Genomic DNA, 23,496 nt, shown 5'->3' with positions numbered 1-23,496 from the left:
GCAGATGCACAGATAAAGCTGCGAGGGTACAGATGCACAGATAAAGCTGCGAGGGTGCAGATGCACAGACAGGGAGGACACAAGGAAAGACACGGCAGAGAAGGAACCACAAACAAGGAGACTGACAGACAGAGGAAGGACTGAGTTCAGACAGAGACACAGGGACAAAGACACAAGGACCAGGATATTCTGCCTCCTGGCAGGCGGACAGAGAACAGACAAGGCACTGGGAACAAGACACAAGGGCCAGGATATTCTGCCTCCTGACAGGCGGACAAGGTACAAAGCGAGACAAAGAGTATTCCTACAGAGAAGGAGATACACAGAACAGGGCCTGGCTTCCTCAGCAGGAAGATACTGAGTATAGACATTGCACAGGCCAAGGTTAGTGGGTGTGGCGAAACTAAATAGTCAAGGGCTCTAGGTGATTGGTCAGGGACATATTACACAGGTGCACCCTGACTGCATAAGAACCAGAGAGTTCAGGCGCCGCCCCCCTATACACACAGTCAGGAAACATGGAGAGCAGAGGCACAGGACTGGCAACAGACAATTCACAGCATGACTTTAAGCAGAAAGTAAGTTGGTGTGCGGGGGATGGGAGGCCATGCAGTGATGCCAGCAGGGTTGTTACAGTACCCCCCCTTTACGGCCCCTCTTCCTCAAGCCTGCCAGAATGACCAGAAGAAGGAGTATGGGACCACACACAGTCCAGGCTGACAGGGCATCCTTCTGGTGAGACGAAGTAGGTGTGTCATCCGGAATCACCGAGTGCCAAGTTTCTTGGTGCCCAACAGCTTCCAACACAGAGGGTACAAGGACTTCTTCCTCCTGATTGGCAGAAGGCAGGGACCTGGAAGCTTCAGACTTGATCCCTACATCAGCCGGCCAGCTAGAAACAGAAGACACCTTCACTGAGTCCAACTTCAGCCCGACATGCCAGAAAAATTGGACCTCCTCCTCCCGGTTGGTGAGAAACAGAGATACGTAGGTCACTGTTCCAACCTCTTCACCCACCTGCCAAATGGAAGCTGGAGGCATACATACAGGGAGCCACTTCAGCCTGGTACCCTGAAAAAACTGGACCACATCTTCCTGGTTAGAGGATGAGTGAAGCTCTGTCTTGGGACCTTCACCTCTATACCACAGGGGAGCTGAAGGCATACACTCTGGATCCATCTTCAGCCCTTTATCCTGGGGAAGACAACCAAGAGGCAGGGGTGCTCTTGGGAGCAGAAGACTGGTATAGTCGCTGGGGATGTGTGAGGAGACTGAGACCGCCTCCCCCTCTTCAGAGGCATCCTCACACCTTGACTCGGCGACTAGCAAACCAGGCGAAGAAGACGAACTTGCTGACTGAATGCGACGCAAGGGAACCAGACACCTCTTGTCACTTGATTGTTTCAAGCGCGGTGCCCTGCTAGGTTTCCAGACATAAATGGGTGCTAGAATCTCTGGATCAGAATGACCCATACGCATACTAGTCAGCAAGTGGAAGATGAACTTCATGTATAAAGCTCCGACCTGGAGCTGTAGTTGTCCTTGCAGGACTAGACTGTTCTCCAATAGGGCTCGGCCACCTCGAGACAACGCCCACGCCAGCTTCGGGAGCTGTATGACAGAGACCACACACTGACTCTGTAAGACTGGCGACTTAAACACACCAAAGCTCCCTGAAGGCAGAGAAACCGTTAAAGAGTTTAATGGAGAGTGAGTACTCTCGCCAGGGACAGCCTCTTCTACTGGCCCAGGGTTCAGGAGTACAGGCTTCACAGGGCAGAGGCCAGATTCCGGCTGCAACTTGGCCCGCTTCTTCTTTTTAGACCTCTTGGATCTTGCACGGGAGGCCGCATCGGCAGACTGTGGAACAGGTGATGGCTGGACAGTCATAGGTGGTTGAGACGATTCACCCACAGGATCCTCTTGTCTCTGGAAGCTTGGAGGGGAAGAATTTTCAAGAACAGCTGGACGAGGCATGTCGAACACTTTACGGAAGGCCACCAGGAAGGCCCCCAGGCTCATGACGACAGGGTCCCCTGCTTCCCAAAGGGGACAGATCCACATCAAGGCATCACCAGCTAGGTAGGACATGATGTATCCCACCTTGACCCGATCAGAGGGGAAAAAAGCTGCATTCTGCAGGATGTAGTGCAGGCATTTCATCAGGAACCCTTGGCACTCTTTAGGGTCCCCATAGAACCTAGGCGGGTCTGCTGGGTCGTGCTCTTCATAGGCCAGGAGCTTATTGTAGAGAGCATTGGAGATGATGATTGGTTCAGAGGTCTCCACAATCGGTACCACGCAGGATGGAACAAATTCCTCTGGTTGCTCATACTGGCAGGGAGAGAGTTTATCATGCTCTGCGAGCGGAAGGACATGGGACTCAGCGGGGACCATGGCCTGTGCAAACTGTCACGCTCGCGCCTTGGCTGAATGGCGCGAACCGGGGGGTTGTGGCCCCACTGTGCCACAAACCAGACTACCCTGGAAGGGGCGTGACTACGACAGCTACCTCGGTCTTCACTGGAGCCTCTGATGGTGAGGTCAGGCTTGTGCGGCAGGTAGCTGTCAGGTGCCACTCCAGGGTGGTGTCTGGCTGCGGCTGCTGATCCCACTCGGGGACAAGTCACTTGGACAGGTGCTATAGACTGGCAGGCAGGTAGACACGACAGGCACGGCTGAGACACTGGGCAAGCGGGCACGGCTTGGAGACACTGGGCACGGCTTGGAGACATTGGGCAAGCGGGCACGGCTTCGAGACACGGCAGCGGGCGTGGTATATGAGAGAACAGGTTTGGACCTGTTCACACAGGAGGTGCAGGTATGGATATAGGTAGGAAGGAGTGGAATATGAAGGAACAGGTTTGGACCTGTTCACACAGGAGGTGCAGGTATGGATATAGGCAGGAAGGAGTGGAATATGAAGGAACAGGTTTGGACCTGTTCACACAGGAGGTGCAGGTAGGCAGAGCTGCAGGAGTGCGGAGCAGGCAGAGCCGCAGGAGTGCGGAGCAGGCAGAGTGGCTAGGGAGCCGTGCAGACAGAGCGGCTAGGGAGCCGTGCAGACAGAGCGGCTAGGGAGCAGATGCACAGATAAAGCTGCGAGGGTGCAAATGCACAGATAAAGCTGCGAGGGTGCAGATGCACAGATAAAGCTGCGAGGGTGCAGATGCACAGATAAAGCTGCGAGGGTGCAGATGCACAGACAGGGAGGACACAAGGAAAGACACGGAGGGAAGGAACCACAAACAAGGAGACTGACAGACAGAGGAAGGACTGAGTTCAGACTGAGACACAGGGACAAAGACACAAGGACCAGGATATTCTGCCTCCTGGCAGGCGGACAGAGAACAGACAAGGCTCTGGGAACAAGACTCAAGGGCCAGGATATTCTGCCTCCTGACAGGCGGACAAGGTACAAAGCGAGACAAAGAGTATTCCTACAGAGAAGGAGATACACAGAACAGGGCCTGGCTTCCTCAGCAACAAGATACTAACTGAGTATAGACATTGCACAGGCCAAGGTCAGTGGGTGTGGCGAAACTAAATAGTCAAGGGCTCTAGGTGATTGGTCAGGGACATATTACACAGGTGCACCCTGACTGCATAAGAACCAGAGAGTTCAGGCGCCGCCCCCCTATACACACAGTCCGGAAACATGGAGAGCAGAGGCACAGGACTGGCAACAGACAATTCACAGCATGGCTTGAAGCAGAAAGTAAGTTGGTGTGCGGGGGATGGGAGGCCATGCAGTGATGCCAGCAGGGTTGTTACAGTAGTGGACATCCCCTTTAACCCCTTTCTGACATGTGACGTACTATCCCGTCCACAGTACCCGGGCCCGTGTGACCGGGGACAGGATAGTACGTCACCGCGATCATCGGCGGTCACAGGGGGAGCGCCGCTGATCGCGGCCGGGTGTCAGCTGATTTATCACAGCTGACACCCGGCACTATGAGCCAGGGGCGGTCATGTGTGATGTGCTCGTGCTGCTCCGAGCGTCTCCTCCCTGCAGGCCCCCGGATCCAAGGTGGCCGCAGGGGTCTGCAGGGAGGCGGCTTTCTCAGTGCTTGCTGAAAGCAGGCACTGAGAAAGCCTGCAGCAGTGCCTGTCAGATCGCTGTAACGGTTGCATGGATTGAACTAGTTATGGCAATACCGAGGTATACAATCCCCTCTGCTTCCCAGGTAAACTCAGTACTTTTCCTCTATTCCCCAATTTCCAAGTCTGTCATGTTAAGAGTAAAAAATTTAGATTTCTGGGAGTTTATTTTATTTTCATACCTACAGTAGTGTGTGAAATATAAATTACTAGAAAATCGTATGTTGTTGACTAATCTAAAATAACTCCCAACTGGGAGACATTACTTATGTTAATGACAAATTGTATGAAAACAACAGTTGTATAATGAAATGAGAGAGGATAATTACTATGAATGAGTGAACGTGCTTGGTGATACTTGGATAATACTTGAGTATCTGGGTGCTTGGAAGTACTCGGTGAGCATTAGCCGTTGCTCGGATTTGAAGTTCGAATCCCCACTCCACTTTTTTGGTGTCTATTACACAGCCAATAAACATGCTGGGGATTGCCCACCAGTCACTAATGCCGTAGCCATCTCAGTAGTGGCATTACTGTGATTGGCTGGCCGTATTATATAATAATATACCGTATTTTTCGGATTATAAGACGTTCCAGATAAGACGCACCCCAAATTTTGAGGAGAAAAATAGGAAATATTTTTTTAAATAAAATGGTGCTTATAATCCATGCGTCTTATTGCTTACCGGGGGTGGTGGCTGCGGTGAAGTGGGGTCCCAGGGTCGCTGCTGGAGGAGGCAGGAGTGGAGTGATGCACAGGCTGGGATGAGAGGATGTTCCTATGTGCAGTGCGCCGCTGCGGGTGCCCGGTGGTGCTGTGGTGGTCTTGGTGCTGTTGTGGGGGTCTCCGGTGCTGCGGGGGGGCTCTGCCGACATTTTGTGAAAGGCCAGAGCCCCCGCAGTTCCATGATTTCCCATGCTGTGGACTCCAGGAAAATGGCCGCCAGGGGCGAGCATGCACAGATGGAGAGCTCAGCATCAAGATCTCGAGAGATGATATTTCAGCGCTACAAGGAGAACTTTCAAAATTAAAATAAAATTTAATACTATATTATTTTTTTTTGGCCATTTCTTCATTAGAATTTATTGATGTCCCCTGTTTACTTATGTATGGTTTCCCTTGCAGGAATTTAAAGTCATCTTGTATCTGACTCCGTCATCTTTTATAGTCTTTATGTATTATATATTGTACAGTAGCGTAGCTGGCAGTGAAGGGGGCAGTGCCCCGCGCTCTGAGGGGGCCCACCCGGAGCTACGCTACTGTAACTGTATCGGTGTGCACAGCGCGCCCATACAGTTACATTCTGCAGCAGAGCAGGGAGAATATCTCCCTGCACTGCCGCCCGGCCGTTGCGTGGGGGAGCTGATACCAGCATTGGGGCACCCCCACCTGTCATCGCAAGTTCAGCTGTATCTGCATCTTTCTGGTACAGCTGACCGCACTGAGAAAAGGAGCGAGCGCTCCTTCTCCCATCATGACGATGACGTCACTGCCCGGCGCCCGCTGTCAGTAGATGTGCGGGATCTCGGAGCAACGCAGGAGCCGGGAGCAAGAGAGGTGAGTATTGTATTTATTTATTTTTTTAAGGGAGTGCATTATTTTACAGTCTGCCTATGGGGGGTGCTATCTTACCTTACAGTCTGCCTATGGGGGGGTGCTGCCTTACATTACAGTCTGCCTATGTGGGGGTGCTGCCTTTTATTACAGTCTGCCTATGGGGGGGTGCTGCCTTACATTACAGTCTGCCTATGGGGGGTGCCTTATATTACAGTCTGCCTATGGGGGGTGCTATCTTACCTTACAGTCTGCCTATGGGAGGGTACTGCCTTACATTGCAGTCTGCACATGGGGGGGCTGCATTATACTGTAGAGTCTGCCTATGGGGAGTGCATTATACTATATTGATGACTATCTAGGGGGCCATCATACAGTGTGAAGATTACAGTGAGGGGGGCCATCAAACAGTGTTGGAGCCATCAAAAAGTTTGGGGGATAGTAAGAGGTCAGTGTATATATGCAGTGAGGGGGCATTGTACTGTGTATAAGAGCATCATACTGTGTATAGGGGAGCTGTACAGGGGGGGACTCTGGACATTTCTAAATGTAAAGTGGGCACTTATTGTTGTAAGGGAATTCAGGTTACTGTGACTGTCAAAAGAGCACACAGAGGGCATTATTACATTCTAGGGGCAAATATGGGCACTGTTTTCTAGGGCACTTGCACCCGGCATTACTATATTATAGAGGGTTGCTTTAGAATTTAAAGGGCACAGAGAACCACCCAGCAGATGCAGTAATAGGGACACATACGGCAGCAGCGGCTTAGTATTGGGGTAACAGGTGCAGTAATAGGGACACATACGGCAGCAGTGGCTCAGCATTGGGGTATCAGGTGCAGTAATAGGGACACATACAGCAGCAGCGGCTCAGTATTGGGGTCTCAGGTGTAGTAATAGGGACACATACAGCAGCAGCGGCTTAGTATTGGGGTAACAGGTGCAGTAATAGGGACACATACGGCAGCAGCAGCTCAGTATTTGGGTATCGGGTGCAGTAATAGGGACACATACGGCAGCAGCGGCTCAAAATTGGGGTATCAGGTGCAGTAATAGGGACACATACGGCAGCAGCGGCTCAGTATTGGGGTCTCAGGTGCAGTAATAGGGACACATACGGCAGCAGCGGCTCAGTATTGGGGTCTCAGGTGCAGTAAAAGGGACACATACGGCAGCAGCGGCTCAGTATTGGGGTATCAAGTGCAGTAATAGGGACACATGGCAGCAGCGGCTCAGTATTTGGGTTTCGGGTGCAGTAATAGGGACACATACAGCAGCAGCGGCTCAGTATTGGGGTCTCGGGTGCAGTAATAGGGATACATACAGCAGCAGCGGCTCAGTATTTGGGTATCTGGTGCAGTAATAGGGACACATACGGCAGCAGCGGCTCAGTATTGGGGTATCAGGTGCAGTAATAAGGGCACATATGGCAGCAGAGGCTCAGTATTGGGGTATCAGGTGCTGTAATAGGGACACATACGGCAGCAGCGGCTCAGTATTGGGGTATCAGGTGCAGTAATAGGGACACATACGGCAGCAGCGGCTCAGTATTGGGGTATCAGGTGCAGTAATAGGGACACATGCAGCAGCAGCTCAGAATTGGTTTATCAGCAGGATGAGGAGTTTGTGCAGGTTGGGGATAGATGGTGATGGGGCTGGAATATGAGAAGTGAAATGTGTCGTTGTATTCTCTGTAGCTGAGTCCAGGCTGGAGACGTTGTCATTGTCGGTCTGGGCCAGATGGAAAAGACGTGAAAAGTGAACGATTCCTTCAGAAAGAACGTCAGCGGTAAGTCACCAACTATAACTGTGCAGTAATCACTGATATGTTCTGTAGGACTGGTATTTTCCACTGACCATATGGCGGTAATATCCATGTTGGTCTTTATATAGAGATTATTTTCAGTAACAGCGCAGTCATCTCCTACATCCACTATTAGGGGGCGTCACCGAGCTGTAATCAAGCATTACGTGGTTAGGGGCCCACTCAGAAGTTTCGCCCCCCCCTGAACCGAAACCCTAGCTACGCCTCTGCCTCCAATGTATAGGAGCGTCTCCGCAAGGGAAATAGACAATGCTACGGCCTAGAAACATGCGGCACTTGAGCATATACGCAGGGAAGCCGGAGGCGACCCTGCACGCATAGTGGAGATGGTATTCCATAAAATTACATCCACTATGCTGTAACACGGACGCTGCGGATTGGACGCTGTGGATGTACGCACCATACAACACGGCAATCTCTGACCAAATCCTGTCTGTGGAAACATACCCTTATATGTCAACCTACCCTTAATTTTGAACTGTATTTACATTGTAGGTTTCTGGCAACAGGAGAGTCTTATGCTGCCCTACATTTAGAATTTCTCTTTGGACGCACAACCATTTCAAATATTGTGTAGCACACCTATACACAAATATGGGATCGCATGAAGGAGAAAGTCATGCCGGAATCAACCCCGAGAACACTGGGAACACATCGCAACTGGGATGTACCGGAACTGTCAGTTCCCAAATTGTCTGGGAGCTTTAGATGGGAAGCACATTCGGGTCAAGAAGCCGCCCAACTCAGGGTCACAATACTACAATTATAAGGGTCTTTTTTCATTAATCTTGTTGGCATTAGTTGACAGTCAATACAATTTTATAATTGTAGATATTGGGGCTTATGGAAGAACTTGAAATTCTCGCATCTTCAATTCTTCCATAATTGGTCGGCGGCTTAAGAACAATCAAATGGGTGTTCCACCCCCAAAGAGTCTTCCTGCTTCAGGTGGTCCACCAATTCCTTATGTTATAGTGGCTGATGAGGCTTTTCAACTCACGCACTATGTTATGAGGCCTTATCCTCGGCGGGGTCTTGACAGACGTCAGAGGATTTTTAACTACAGACTAACAAGGGCACGGCGTCTGGTTGAATGTGCCTTTGGCATTTTGATAGCAAAATGGAGGGTATTGCTTAGTTCCCTCCAGTTAAGTCAGCACAATGTGGATGTGGTAACTAAGGCATGTGAAATATTGCACAATTTTACACGTATCCATGAGTTGCATGTGTCTGATAATGCCAAGGGAGGATGGCTAACAATCCCTCTCAAATTGGCCAGGCTTTGCCCAAAGGCAGAGAGCTTTCTGGCCTCAGAGTGCGTGAGATTGTGACGGATTATTTTCTTACACCTGAGGAAGCCATACCCTGGCAAGAAAATTTTGGGCCATGATATATTTGTTTTTTGGTTATGTGATGATGCAGATTACAATAATCACATTATGTGTTCATTATTTTGGCTTATCACAATGGCTACATCTTTTCTTTTAATAATAAACACATATTTTGCTTTGAAAACCATATTTGCTTTTATTTTGCACAAAATAAAGGCTTCAATTTGCCTTAACTAAGAAATAGCCAACAGTGGCAAAGATTTAACTAATTATGTCAATACCAAACCTTACAAATCAACAAAAGAATGAGGTGATGTTGTTGGTGAAGATGTTGAAAGGGGATTGTCGAGGTTGTCGGGAAGAGTGCTTTGCTGATGTGTTTTTGTATTTGAATTTATGGCTGCTGGGGGGTTGTGTGGTGTTGGTATTGGTTGTTGTTGACTGGGCACATAATTCACTGCTCCTTGAGGATACCAAGCAGGATTTTACTTTTCTTACTTTTGACTCTGCAAAAACTCTTACTGTTTCTCTTATTCATTCTCGTCTCGACTATTGTAACACTCTTCTAATCGGTCTCCCTCTTACCAAACTCTCCCCTCTCCAATCTGTCTTGAATGCTGCAGCCAGGATCATATTCCTCACCAATCGTTACACCGATGCCTCTACCTTGTGCCAGTCATTACACTGGCTACCCATCCACTCCAGAATTCAGTATAAACTTATTACCCTCACCCACAAAGCCCTCCATGGCTCAGCACCACCCTACATCTCCTCCCTTGTTTCAGTATACCACCCAACCCGCGCCCTTTGCTCTGCTGATGACCTGAGGTTAGCATCCTCATTAATCAGAACCTCCCACTCCCGTCTCCAAGACTTTACACGTGCTGCGCCAATTCTTTGGAATGCACTTCCCAGGTCAATACGATTAGTCCCCAATCTCCACAATTTTAAGCGTGCCCTGAAAACGCATTTATTCAGACTGGCCTATCGCCTCAACACATTAACCTAATCTATCCCTGTGTGGCACAGCCAAAAGTTTTACCATAACCAGGTTCCCCGCATCATGTTCCCACATGCTTTATGCATCCATTAGCCCTCTGTGTTTGTACTGTTACACACTTAACATTATGGCTGGTCCATACAATCAGGGCAACTGTTACCACCCACTTTTCGTGTCTACCTCTTTCCTCATAGACTGTAAGCTTGCAAGCAGGGCCCTCATTCCTCTTGGTATTTGTTATAATCTATGTGATTATTCTTATGCTGTATGTGATTATTGTAATGCTGTAATGTCTATTGTCTGTACAAATCCCCTCTGAAATGTAAAGTGCTGCGGAATATGTCGGCGCTATAGAAATAAAATGTATTATTATTATTATCTTATGTATGTTGCCGGTAAAATCTTTGGCTGCGTTGGCCAATGTTCGAAGTTTGGTGTGGAGGGCCATGATGCCAGCCTTCACCCTGCCCAACTAAATGTGATTGCCTGTACTGTGGCCCATATTGGCCTTGCTGACCATAATGGGTTTGGTATGTGGGCCATGCTGGCTGAGTATGTGTGGGGGTAATATTCCTGAATGTGAGGTTGGAAATCCCTACAAAAGGAGGCGGTTGGCCTATGGTGCCATGCTCCTGTACATATAGGCCTGCCACACTCGTGTGACGTTGCCATGATTGTGTAGAAATGACAGAGGAAGATGGATGCCCAGAGTCAGTAGATGGCATAGTTGTAGGTGGTTGTTGTGACTCTCTAGTTTCAGGGCCATGAGCAGCCCCTGAGCTGGATGCATGGGGTGAGTCAGTCAGCTGTTGGTGGTGTTTATTAATTCAAAAAGAGATGTAGGATTTTTTTTTTGGGGGGGTGGTAGCAGCATGTATGAGGTGCATTATACATGTTTTTGTGTTTAGCCTTAAATCTATGGGCATTCGGCAAAGATGTTTGGCCAAGCTGCGACCAAATGCCTCCTCTCCATCTTCAGAAATGGTGCGACAAATGTAATCCATGACACGCCTATCAATCTCCCTCCTTGTCACAATATTTTGGGCATCCCTCCAGTGCATTCACAGAGGAATTGATGCATGGGGTGAGCTATATAGGGGTAGTGTTGGACTGCTGCTCCTGGCCTACTCTTTCTGCTGTGCTGCATCCTCGAGAGGGTTTGGTGGTTCTCGACCTTCCTCCTCAGATGGTCCAGGGACATCTTCCTCACTTGGGCATTGTTCCTCAGGTTGGGATGGCCCTGCCTCCGAGGCTGTGTCTCTTTCCCGTATGTTGGATTCTGTTCTAGGTATAAATAATTTATTTTGTCAAAACATTTTGTTACAATACTACAAATCTGTTTAAAAACATTAGCAATGTGGCGTTAAAAAAATTACGGTATTATGTCCATGATGGGGGCTAAAAAATTTAACCGACTCGTATACAGGTAGGGTCTTTTTTTGCTGGCCCCAGAACCACTTTTCTGCCCTTGCTACCGCTCCCTCCTGTATTGATCCCGGCAGCTCCTGCATCACCAGGTTACATCATTGACTGACCAAAAAATCTATTTACATATGAAAATATAGTACTTAATGATGAGTGAGTATACTCGTTGGTCTGGTTTTACTGAGCATGGTCGGGTGTCCTCCCGAGTATTTTGGCGTGCTCGGAGATTTAGTTTTTTGTCGCCTCAGCTGCATGATTTGCAGCTGCTGCCCAGCCTGAATACATGTGGAGTTTCCCTAACAATAAATACAGGCAATCCCCACATATACACTCACTGGCCACTTTATTAGGTACACCATGCTAGTAAGGGGTTGGACCCCCTTTTGCCTTCAGAACTGTCTCAATTCTTCGTGGCAGAGATTCAACAAGGTGCTGGAAGCATTCCTCAGAGATTTTGGACCATATTGACATGATGGCATCACACAGTTGGCGCAGATTTGTCGGCTGCACATCCCTGATGCGAATCTCCCGTTCCACCACATCCCAAAGATGCTCTATTGGATTGAGATCTGGTGACTGAGGAGGCCATTTGAGTACAGTAAACTCATTGTCATGTTCAAGAAACCAATCTGAGATGATTCGAGCTTTATGACATGGCGCATTATCCTGCTGAAAGTAGCCATCAGATGTTGGGTACATTGTGGTCATAAAGGGATGGACATGGTCAGCAACAATACTCAGGTAGGCTGTGGCATTGCAACGATGCTCAATTGGTACCAAGGGGCCCAAAGAGTGCCCAGAAAAAATTCCCCACACCATGACACCACCACCACCAGCCTGAACTGTTGATACAAGGCAGGATGGATCCATGCTTTCATGTTGTTTACGCCAAATTCTGACCCTACCATCCGAATGTCGCAGCAGAAATCGAGACTCATCAGACCAGGCAACGTTTTTCCAATCTTCTACTGTCCAATTTCGATGAGCTTGTGCAAATTGTAGCCTCAGTTTCCTGTTCTTAGCTGAGAGGAGTGGTACCCAGTGTGGTCTTCTGCTGCTGTAGCCCATCTGCCTCAAAGTTCGACGCACTGTGCGTTCAGAGATGCTCTTCTGCCTACCTTGGTTGTAACGGGTGGCAATTTGAGTCACTGTTGCCTTTCTATCAGCTCGAACCAGTCTGCCCATTCTCCTCTGACCTCTGGCATCAACATGGCATTTCCGGCCACAGAACTGCCGCTCACTGGATTTTTTTTCTTTTTCGGACCATTCTCTGTAAACCCTAGAGATGGTTGTGCGTGAAAATCCCAGTAGATCAGCAGTTTCTGAAATTCTCAGACCAGCCCTTCTGGCACCAACAATCATGCCACGTTCAAAGGCACTCAAATCACCTTTCTTCCCCATACTGATGCTCGGTTTGAACTGCAGGAGATTGTCTTGACCATGTCTACATGCCTAAATGCACTGAGTTGCCGCCATGTGATTGGCTGATTAGAAATTAAGTCTTAACACACAGTTGGACAGGTGTACCTAATAAAGTGGCCAGTGCGTGTATTCAGGTTGGCTAGTAGCCACAAATCATGCAGCTGCATCAACAGAAACTACATCTCTAAGCACGCCAAAGTACTCGGAGGTCACACGAGAAAGCTCTGCAAAACCCGAGCAACGAGTATACTTGCTCATCACTAAAGTTCTGTGAAGGCCACTATAAAAAACCCCCCAAAACTGAGGTTTTACTTACTCATCTCCATTTGGACATCTGGGGTGCTCTCAGCATAATTGGGAAATAATTGGTATAGGTCCAGGAGGCGTCCTTCACAATGTGATTTTGATAGTTGAAGTCACAGGGATCCCAAAAGTTCAGGCCGCTCCTGGACTAACACCAAGAGCATCTCCACATTAATTGAACGAGACATGCTTAGAATCCTAAATACATCCACTCGACAGTGTTTACACAAGAAAATGCCATGACGGATAACATGATCAGGGATAAAAATTGTCCATTAAATTTAAATGTCACCTGCTTAACCCAGCAGGAAGTACGGCGGCATCTAAAAATCGCTAAAATTGACAAATCCCCCGGCGCGGATGGGATACACCCCCGAGTACTGCAGGAATTAAGCACAGTCATATATAGACCATTATTTTTAATCTTTAAAGATTCCATAATAACAGGGTCTGTACCACAGGACTGGCGTATAGCAAATGTGGTGCCAATATTCAAAAACGGGACAAAAACTGAACTTGGAAATTATAGGCCAGTGAGTTTAACTTCAACTGTGGGTAAAATCCTGGAGGGTTTTCTAAGAGATACTATACTGGAGTATCTGGAGAAGAATAACCTCATGACCCAATATCAACATGGGTTTACAAGGGACCGTTCCTGTCAGACTAATCTGATAAGCTTTTATGAAGAGGTAAGTTCCAGACTGGACCAAGGGAATGCAGTGGACATGGTGTACATGGACTTTTCAAAAGCTTTTGATACGGTGCCACACAAAAGATTGATACATAAAATGAGAACAATGGGGATAGGGGAAAATATGTGTAGGTGGGTTAAGAGCTGGCTCAGGGATAGGAAACAAAGGGTGGTTATTAATGGAGCACACTCGGACTGGGTCACGGTTAGCAATGGGGTACCACAGGGGTCAGTTTTGGGTCCGCTTCTTTTTAACATATTTATTAATGACCTTGTAAGGGGCATAGAGAGTAGAATTTCAATATTTGCAGATGACACTAAACTCTGCAGGGTAATCAATACAGAGGAGGACAATTTTATATTACAGGAGGATTTATGTAAACTAGAAGCTTGGGCTGATAAATGGCAAATGAGCTTTAATGGGGATAAATGTAAGGTCATGCACTTGGGTAGAACGAACAAGATGTATAATTATGTGCTTAATTGTAAAACACTGGGCAAAACTCACTGAAAAAGACCTGGGTGTATGGGTGGACGACAAACTCACATTTAGTGGCCAGTGTCAGGCAGCTGCTGCAAAGGCAAATAAAATAATGGGATGCATTAAAAGAGGCATAGATGCCCAGGAGGAGAACATAATTTTACCTCTATATAAGTCACTAGTGCGACCACACTTAGAATACTGTGTACAGTTCTGGTCTCCGGTGTATAAGAAAGACATAGCTGAACTGGAGTGGGTGCAGAGAAGAGCGACCAAGGTTATTAGGGAACTGGGGGGTCTGCAATACCAAAACAGGTTATTACACTTGGGGTTATTTAGTTTGGAGAATCGAAGGCTTAGGGGTGATCTTATTACAATGTATAAATATATGCGGGGACAATACCAAGACCTTTCTAATGATCTTTTTACTCTTAGACCTGTGACGGGGACAAGGGGGCATCCTCTACGTCTGGAGGAAAGAAGGTTTAAGCATAATAACAGACGCTAATAACAGACGCGGATTCTTTACTGTACGAGCAGTGAGACTATGGAACTCTCTGCCATATGATGTTGTAATGAGTGATTCCCTACTAAAATTTAAGAGGGGACTAGATGCCTTTCTTGAAAAGTATAATATTACAGGGTATGTAATACACTAGTTTCCTTAGTGTTGCGTTGATCCAGGGAGCTAGTCTGATTGCCGTATGTGGAGTCGGGAAGGAATTTTTTTCCCCAATGTGAAGCTTACTGTTTGCCACATGGGTTTTTTTTTGCCTTCCTCTGGATCAACATGTTAGGGCAAGTTAGGATAGGATATGGGTTGAACTAGATGGACTTCAAGTCTCCCTTCAACCTTTATTACTATGTTACTCCGCGGAGGTGAGTCACATGCACTGATTCCTGACGTGGTTTATGGGAGCCTGCCAACCATTCCTTGTATGTCACTTCCTGTCATGGGATTATTTGTGTGTTTTGGGCAACTGTCATGATCTCAGTGCGGGTTTGACTTGCATACGTGGGGTTAATGTCTGGAACCAGTGCCGATGACTGGGATTTCTGGGGTTAAAGGTTGTGGTCCCGATGCAGGCTTACCTGCACACCTGGGGCTATGATTGTGGCCTCTCCCTGGATCTGGGGGAGGCTTATAGCCTCAGGACGCTCCCATCCCTGTCAGTTATACTTTCGCCCTTGGCATTGTGTGGTGACCCCTGAGTGTGTTTGTGCTGTGTTCTGGTTACTTGATTCTCTGTGTATGACTCGGTCTGTTCTCTGGATATCGCTTTGAATTCTGCCTGGTACCTTATATGTCTGTTGGGTTTTGATCTCCGCTTGGCCCTTATTATCCGCTCTGTCTCATCCCTGGTACTGTACTGTGATCCTGTGTATGACCTTTGGCTTTGTCTGACCTCCCGTCTGTTTATCCCTCCTGTGCCTCGTTTGCCCGTACTGTTGTGACCTCCGTTTTGCCTGATTCTGAGTTGTTGTATGTTGTCCTGTCATATCTGAAAGCAGGACGCTAAGCCACGCCCCCTTGCAGTCACATGACCATAGGTCCTGTGCAAGCTTGTTCATTTTCAGTGTCCGCAGGTCCCGTGCCTCTTTACTTTCCAGCGCTGACTGGACCCTGACACTAATAGTTGAAGCACGCCTGGTCACCTCTGCTGCCCTGCTCCCCAGGTAACTCTTAGCACTGCTTCTGTACTCAGGACACGCGCACTGGCTCTATGAGCAAGTGTAGTGCGGTGTCTCTGACATTATAACTGACCATTTCAGTTTTTTTTTTCTGAAGAAAAAAAAAAAGTGTGTATTATCCTCATGGATCCCATACAAGCCTTGTCTGATCAGGTCAAGCACCTGACCCAAATGTTCCATAAGCTCAATGTGGAACAATGCACGATGGCCCAGACCCAGCAACAGTTGGTGGTTACTGTGCAGGGGGCTGTCGATGCAAGGGCTTCTGGTTCTGGGGGTAGGGATGTGTCATTAGCGTCCCCCGAATCTCTGGTCAAATTACCAGACCTTTTCTCAGGGGATAAAAAGGAGTTCAGGTCTTTCAGAGAACGATGCAAGCTTTTTTTTTCTCTATGGCCCCGCTCCTCCGGGGATGAGTTCCAGAGGGTGGGGGTCATTATTTCCCTACTTCGGGGGGCTCCGCAAGCATGGGCTTTCTCTCTGTCTTCCTCTGCTCCTGAACGTATGTCAGTGAACGCATTCTTTGAGGCCCTCGGGCACATTTATGATGAACCTGACCGAGTGCGATTGGCAGAGGACATGTTGATGAGTGTCTGTCAGGGGAAACACTCAGCTGAGTGGTTTTGTTCTGAGTTCCGCCGCTGGGTGGCAGAGGTCTCTTGGAGCGATGCCGCACTCCGAGGACTCTTTCGCAGAGGCTTGTCCGAGCGGCTGCAGGATGCCTTGGCGTTACATCCCCCACCTAACTCTCTCGAGGACGCCATGACCCAAGCCGTCCGGATGGACCGCAGGCTGCGGGCCAGAGGGGTGATGCAGGTGGATACTCCATTATTCCCCAGTGGAAAAGAAACTGCCCCTGAGCCCATGGATGTAGGCGCCCTCTCCCTGAAAGATACGGAGAGGAAACGCCGGAAGGACAAGCAGTTATGCTTTTACTGCGGTAAAACGGGACATTGGAAAAGGGAGTGCCCGAATTGCCTGTCTTCAAACCCGATCGGCGGAAAATGACTAGGTCTGGGTAGTCAACGGGGAGGCTGCTCAGACCCTCAGGTACCATTTTCCTCGTTTTCTAAAGTAGTACTGCCTGTGGAACTGTTTGTGGATGGTAGTTCTTTTTCCTCTACAGCCTTCGTGGACTGCGGATCATCTATTAATCTTATTGACTCCCAATTGGTCACACACTGCAAGATAGGGACAGTTAGGCTCAAGGTTCCGATCAAGGTGATGGCCATTGACTCATCTCCCCTCACTAAGGAGGGAATTCGCTTTATGTCTGATGTGTTTTCGCTCAGAGTGGGCGCTACTCATGTGGAAAACAAATTGTTTTGTGCTGGACAATCTACCTGCAGGGTTGGTGTTGGGCATGCCCTGGTTACAACACCATAACCCAGTTATTAACTGGAAAACGGGAGAGATTGTACAATGGGGGTTTAATGATTTTGAGTTATGTGATAAATCCGCACTGCTGGTTGAACCTGATAAATCTGTGTCTGTATCATCTGTCGAGCTGGAAGGTATTCCGGAATGCCTGAAGGACTTCGAAGATGTATTCTCCGAAAGCGAGGCCGAGACGTTACTGCCACATAGACCCTTTGACTGCGCTATTGAGCTGGTCCCGGGGGCTAAATTACCCAAAGCCCGTCTGTTTAATTTGTCCGGTCCTGAGCGCTTGGCTATGAAGGAGTACATTACTGAAAGTCTGCGCAAAGGACACATACGTCCTTCAGTCTCACCTGTGGCGGCAGGTTTCTTTTTTGTAAAGAAAAAAGATGGCGGGTTACGTCCTTGTCTCGACTTCCGGGAGCTTAATCAAATTACTGTACGGAATACGTACCCCCTTCCGTTGATTCCCGATTTATGTAACCAACTATCAGGGGCAAAGTGGTTTTCTAAACTGGACCTTCGGGGTGCATATAATTTGATAAGGGTCCGAGAGGGGGATGAATGGAAAACCGCGTTCCTCACGACCGAGGGACTATTTGAAAATTTAGTCATGCCGTTTGGTCTTACCAACGCCCCTGCCATATTTCAGAATTTCATCAACGTGGTATTCTCGGATCTCATTGGTCGTTTTGTCGTTATCTACTTAGATGATATTTTGATATATTCCCCCGACAAGTATTCTCATTTGGAACATGTACGAACTGTGCTCCAAAGGCTGAGAGAAAATCATTTGTATGCCAAATTGGAGAAATGTGTATTCTGTGTACAAGAGTTGTCCTTTTTGGGGTTAATTGTATCCGGTGAGGGTTTTTGCATGGACCCCAAGAAGGTGCAGGCCATTGCGGATTGGGTGCAACCCCGAGATCTTAAGGGTCTTCAGCGCTTCTTGGGTTCGCCAATTATTACTGCAAATTTACTGGGGGTTTTCGCAAGTGGTCAAACCTCTCACGGATCTAACATGCAAAGGTGCGGATGTGAGAAATTGGTCCTCGCTCGCAAAAGAGGCCTTTGCGATGCTGAAAAAATGTTTTATGTCTGCTCCTGTGTTAGTGCAGCCAGATCCGTCCAAACCATTCGTCGTGGAAGTGGATGCCTCTGAGGTGGGGGTGGGGGCGGTGTTGTCCCAAGGGCCTGCCACTCTAACCAACCTCAGGCCATGTGCTTTCTTTTCCAAGAAGTTCTCTGCTGTGGAAAGAAATTACGACGTAGGCAATAGAGAGCTTCTTGCGGTCAAATTGGCGTTTGAAGAATGGAGGCACTTTTTGGAGGAGGCCTGTCACCAGGTTACGGTGATCACGGATCACAAAAATTTGTCGTACATTGAGTCTGCTAAAAGACTAACGCCCAGACAGGCCCGTTGGTCACTTTTTTTTCCCGTTTTCAGTTTACGATTACATTTCGTCCAGGGTCTAAGAATGTCAAGGCTGACGCCTTATCACGCAGTTTTCAGCCGGTGTCGCCCCCTGAGCCACCGTCCTCCATTCTTCACCCTGGGGTTGTGATAGCAGAGGTCTCATCTGAATTGGAACGGGAGATTCAGGGGGCCCAGTCGCAGGCCTCGGCAGCCAAGCCGGAGGGGAAGTTGTTTGTCCCAGAGCAACTTCACCTGAAACTCTTGCAGGAGTTCCATGAATCCAAGCTGAGTGCTCACCCTGGTATTTCAGCCACACGTCTGGCGGTGGCTAGGATCTTTTGGTGGCCTACCCTTGGTTCGGACATAAAAAAATTAATTGCTGGTTGTGGGGTCTGCGCTCATTCTAAAAGCTCTCATAGCCGGCCGGCAGGGGAGCTGATGCCCTTGGCAGTGCCCGAAAGGCCATGGACTCACTTATCCATGGATTTTGTTACCAATCTCTCTCCATCTAAGGGTAATACAGTGGTATGGGTAGAGGTGGACAGGTTTTCTAAGCAGGCTCATTTCGTACCCCTGTCCGCACTACCGTCAGCTGAGACGTTGTCCAGGTTGTTTGTGCAGCATGTGATCCGGTTGCATGGGGTACGCCTGAATGTGGTGTCTGATCGTGGTGTGCAGTTTGTGGCTAAGTTTTGGCGTGCTTTCTGCAAAAAATTAGGTATGTCTCTGTCCTTTTCATCTGCATACCATCCTGAGAGCAATGGGCAGACGGAGCGCACTAACCAGTCCTTGGAACAGATCCTCAGGTGTCTAACCTCTGCTTGACAGAATGACTGGTGCGATGCACTGCCGTTGGCTGAATTTGCCTTCAATAGTCGGGTGAGTCAATCCACTGGTAGGTCCCCTTTCTTGATTAACTATGGGTTCAGTCCTCATTTTGGTGAGTTTTCTCGTCTGGATTCGGGGGGTGCCCCGGGGCTGAGGACTCTGTTCAGCGGTTAAAAGATACATGGGCAGAAGTCCAGCGGCGTATATCCAGGTCTCAAGGCAGGTATAAGTTTTTCGCAGACAGGAAACGAACACCTGGTCCCACGTTTCAGGTTGGAGAGAAAGTTTGGCTCTCCACGCGAAACATTAAGTTAAAGATTCCGTCAGCCAAGTTAGGACCCAAATTCATTGGCCCGTACAAGATTGTGGAAAAAATCAATCCAGTGGCGTATAGGCTGTGCCTTCCACCCTCTTTCAAGATCCCTAACGTCTTCCACAAATCTCTACTGAAACCTTTTGAAGCAGTCCGGGGAGACTCCGAGTCTGCTGCTTCTCCTGTTTTGGTCGAGGGGCAGGTGGAGTACGAGGTTGGTCATATTGTAGATTCCAGGTTGGTACGGCAGTCGGTACAGTACCTGGTTCATTGGAAGAGGTATGGACCGGAGGACAGGTCCTGGGTACCGGCCCGGTTGATGCATGCTGATCGCCTGGTACAGGCTTTCCAGCTAAGTACCCAGGCAAGCCTGGGGGTCCAGAGGCCCCCCGTTGAGAGGGGGGTACTGTCATGATCTCAGTGCGGGTTTGACTCACACACGTGGGTTAATGTCTGGAACCAGTGCTGATGACTGGGATTTCTGGGGTTAAAGGTTGTGGTCCCGATGCAGGCTTACCTGCACACCTGGGGCTATGATTGTGGCCTCTCCCTGGTTCTGGGGGAGGCTTCTTATAGCCTCAGGACGCTCCCATCCCTGTCAGTTATACTCTTGCCCTTGGCATTGTGTGGTGACCCCTGAGTGTGTCTGTGCTGTGTTCTGGTTACTTGATTCTCTGTGTATGACTCGCTCTGTTCTCTGGATATCGCTTTGAATTCTGCCTGGTACCTTATATGTCTGTTGGGTTTTGATCTCCGCTTGGCCCTGATTATCCGCTCTGTCTCATCCCTGGTACTGTACTGTGATCCTGTGTATGACCTTTGGCTTTGTCTGACCTCCCGTCTGTTTATCCCTCCTGTGGCTCGTTTGCCCGTACTGTTGTGACCTCCGTTTTGCCTGACTCTGAGTTGTTGTATGTTGTCCTGTCATATCTGAAAGCAGGATGCTAGGCCACGCCCCCTTGCAGTCACAAGACCATAGGTCCTGTGCAAGCTTGTTCATTTTCAGTGTCCGCAGGTCCCGTGCCTCTTTACTTTCCAGCGCTGACTGGACCCTGACACTAATAGTTGAAGCACGCCTGGTCACCTCTGCTGCCCTGCTCCCCAGGTAACTCTTAGCACTGCTTCTGTACTCAGGACACGCGCACTGGCTCTATGAGCAAGTGTAGTGCGGTGTCTCTGACAGCAACATTCTCTAACTTCAATCCGTAAAAAACGGACAGCATACACATGGTGCGTGTGCTGTGCGTTTCTCGCACCCATTGACTTGCATTGGCGAGTCTTGTCTGAGATATGCAGCAATACGCAGCATGCTGCGATTTTTTTCTCAGTCCGATTTCAGCTGAGAAAAAAAAAATCACAAATGTGATGTCACCCATTGAATAACATTGGTCCGAGTGCAATCCTTTTTTTTTTTTTTTTTTATCGGATTGCATTTGTCCGTATTTCTCGCCAGTGAGTATGAGCCCTTGGGCCGGGATCACACATGCTAGGAATATAGCCGAGTCTCGCATGTTAATACCCGGCACTCAGGAGTTAAGCGAGCGGATCCATGTATTGCTATGCGGCCGCACGCTCTTATCGGAGTGCCAGCGGCAGTGCCGGGTATTAACATGCGTGACTCGGCCGTATTCCTAGCATGTGTGATCCCGGCCTTATAAGTAAATCCTTGGAGACATGTTCCAGGCTCTTACAGAGTAAGGCTGGAGTCTGCACGGACTGGACGGCACCTCTCCTGACCTGAGCATGACAGCGTGATGGATTACTATGCAGCTGTCAAGCTCAGGTCAGGAGAACCGACAGCCAGTGCAAGTTTTCCAATGCGATTCTCGCAGGAGAAATATGGCAGTGTGTCTCTGCCCTAAGGCCACATGCACACATATAGTATTTGGAGAATTTTTTTACCTACAGTGGTGGCCAAAAGTATTGACACGCCTGCAATTCTTTCAGATAATACTCAGTTTCATCCTGAAAATGATTGCAAGCACAAATTCTTTGTTATTATTATCTTCATTTAATTTGTCTTAAATGAAAAAACACAAAAAGCATTGTCCTTATGCCAAATTGGATATAATTCCACACCAAACATAAAAAAGAGGGTGGACAAAAGTATTGGCACTGTTCGAAAAATCATGTGATGCTTCTCTAATTTGTGTAATTAACAGCACCTGTAACTTACCTGTGGCACATAACAGGTGTTGGCAATAACTAAATCACACTTGCAGCCAGTTGACATGGATTAAAGTTGACTCAACCTCTGTCCTGTGTCCTTGTGCGTACCACATTGAGCATGGAGAAAAGAAAGAAGACCAAAGAACTGTCTGAGAACTTGAGAAACCAAATTGTGAGGAAGCATGAGCAATCTCAAGGCTACAAGTCCATCTCCAAAGACCTGAATGTTCCTGTGTCTACCGTGCGCAGTGTCATCAAGAAGTTTAAAGCCCATGGCACTGCTGCTAACCTCCCTAGATGTGGACGGAAAAGAAAAATTGACGAGAGATTTCAAAGCAAGATTGTGCTGATGTTGGATAAAGAACCTCAACTAACATCCAAACAAGTTCAAGCTGCCCTGCAGTCCGAGGGTACAACAGTGTCAACCCGTACTGTCCATCGGCATCTGAATGAAAAGGGACTGTATGGTAGGAGACCCAGGAAGACCCCACTTCTTACCCCGAGACATAAAAAAGCCAGGCTGGAGTTTGCCAAAACTTACCTGAAAAAGCCTAAAATGTTTTGGAAGAATGTTCTCTGGTCAGATGAGACAAAAGTAGAGATTTTTGGGCAAAAGGCATCAACATAGAGTTTATAGGAGAAAAAATAATAATCTTTATTTTTATATAGCGCTAACATATTCCGTAGCGCTTTACAGTTTGCACACATCATCATCACTGTCACCGATGGGGCTCACAATCTAAATTCCCTATTAGTATGTCTTTTAGAATAAGAGAAAAAAAAGAGGCATTCAAAGAAAAGAACACAGTCCCTACAGTCAAACATGGCGGAGGTTCCCTGATGTTTTGGGGTTGCTTGGCTGCCTCTGGCACTGGACTGCTTGACCGTGTGCATGGCATTATGAAGTCTGAAGACTACCAACAAATTTTGCAGCATAATGTAGGGCCCTGTGTGAGAAAGCTGGGTCTCCCTCAGAGGTCATGGGTCTTCCAGCAGGACAATGACCCAAAACACGCTTCAAAAAGCACTAGAAAATGGTTTGAGAGAAAGCACTGGAGACTTCTAAGGTGGCCAGCAATGAGTCCAGACCTGAATCCCATAGAACACTTGTGGAGAGATCTAAAAATGGCAGTTTGGAGAAGGCACCCTTCAAATATCAGGGACCTGGAGCAGTTTGCCAAAGAAGAATGGTCTAAAATTCCAGCAGAGCATTGTAAGAAACTCATTGATGATTACCGGAAGCAGTTGGTCGCAGTTATTTTGGCTAAAGGTTGTGCAACCAAGTATTAGGCTGAAGGTGCCAATACTTTTGTCTGGCCCATTTTTGGAGTTTTGTGTGAAATGATCAATGTTTTGCTTTTTACTTCATTCTCTTTTGTGTTTTTTCATTTAAGACAAATTAAATGAAGATAATAATACCAAAGAATTTGTGTTTGCAATCATTTTCAGGAAGAAACTGAGTATTATCTGACAGAATTGCAGGGGTGTCAATACTTTTGGCCACAACTGTACATACTGTACTTGTAAGAAAAAACCAGGAGTGGGTGAAAAAAGCAGAAGT

General features: G+C 48.0%; 1 protein-coding gene across 1 annotated transcript in view; it reads left to right on the top strand.

Annotated features, from left to right (window-relative positions):
- The window catches only part of LOC141047338 (uncharacterized), a 148,070-nt gene that overhangs the window by 82,707 nt on the left and 41,867 nt on the right, over positions 1–23,496 (top strand). The window lies entirely within an intron of this gene.

The sequence above is a fragment of the Dendrobates tinctorius genome, unplaced genomic scaffold, assembly GCF_039654945.1.
Source record: "Dendrobates tinctorius isolate UK_male_01 unplaced genomic scaffold, ASM3965494v1 ptg000126l, whole genome shotgun sequence".
NCBI classification, from domain to species: Eukaryota; Metazoa; Chordata; class Amphibia; order Anura; family Dendrobatidae; genus Dendrobates; species Dendrobates tinctorius.
The sequence above is the reverse complement of the archived record's forward strand: the minus strand, read 5'-3'. Positions and strand labels throughout refer to the sequence as shown.